At 22.1% G+C, this 1,086-nt stretch overlaps 1 long non-coding RNA gene across 1 annotated transcript; it reads left to right on the top strand.

Moving 5' to 3' along the window:
• The first annotated feature begins 1 nt into the window (after window position 1).
• Window positions 2-975, top strand: LOC126910041 (uncharacterized). The gene is made up of 3 exons (XR_007705171.1): window positions 2-90; window positions 331-464; window positions 549-975. It is a non-coding gene; the product is annotated as an uncharacterized LOC126910041 (long non-coding RNA).
• Window positions 976-1,086: the final 111 nt, after the last annotated feature.

Genomic DNA, 1,086 nt, shown 5'->3' with positions numbered 1-1,086 from the left:
TGTTCACCTAAAAGTTTATTAGACCAATATGATACTGATTCGCTAGAAATCGCTTTTATAAAACTTTGTGAAGAACAACCCATTAATGAAGTAATATAAAAATTTATAATTTTAATAATTGTTCACTATATTCATCCAATATTATAATTTAGTTGACTAATACTAGTATTGTGTGTCAGGACATAAACATTTTAGTAAAATATTACTGTAAAAAAGATTACATAATTTTATTAAATAATAAAAATTGATCAACTGATCTCAATTCTAATAATAAATTTGAAACCTAATATTATTATTAAATACAATGAAATAAATAATTGTTTTATTTAGAATGAAAATAATAGCTTACCGAGATATACAAATCGAAACAAAACCTTGCTGGAAAAAAATCATTCCAATTTCTCTTGGTACAAAATTAACGCATTAATAAAAAAGAATTGGTTTATATTTTCAAGAGATATTATGTAATTAAATATTTTAGTAAATACGATTAAAAAAATAAAATATATAGATTCAAATATTAATTCTTTATTGATAATTGAGTGTAGTTCTATGATGTTTGTACTTGTATTGCCATTTATTCTGATGTTCAATTTTAATTTAACGACCGGGACATCTTTTAAGGATATAAACGTAGCGATTTTAAATGATGAAGTAAATACATCAATTTGTACCAATACTCGTTTAAATAGTTGTTTAGTAGAAAACGATTTTAATGGAACATTAAGTTGTGATATGATAAGTTATTTAAGATCTCTTGATTATATTATTGTAAGCATAAATATAAAAACTTTACAGGGTGATAATTTTATTACTAGCCACTCAATTTCTTAATATTCATTTATTCTGTGTAAAATATTTTTTATATTTTATGTCTTAACTTTATTTTTTAAATGACAACATACAAATTTACTTATTAAATAAAAAATTATGTAATTTAGAAAGTGACTGGTCGATATAAATTTTTGGACCATTATATTGGACGTAAGGGATGAACAAGAAAAATATTTACACAAGATAAATTTATGTACTTGTGTAACTAACAAAAGTTCGCAAAAAAAAAAAAAATGATAAATTGAGTGACGA

The sequence above is a fragment of the Daktulosphaira vitifoliae genome, unplaced genomic scaffold (genome assembly GCF_025091365.1).
Source record: "Daktulosphaira vitifoliae isolate Bord-2020 unplaced genomic scaffold, ASM2509136v1 Scaffold_3396, whole genome shotgun sequence".
NCBI lineage: Eukaryota > Metazoa > Arthropoda > Insecta > Hemiptera > Phylloxeridae > Daktulosphaira > Daktulosphaira vitifoliae.
This window is presented reverse-complemented; position numbering and strand designations above follow the sequence as displayed.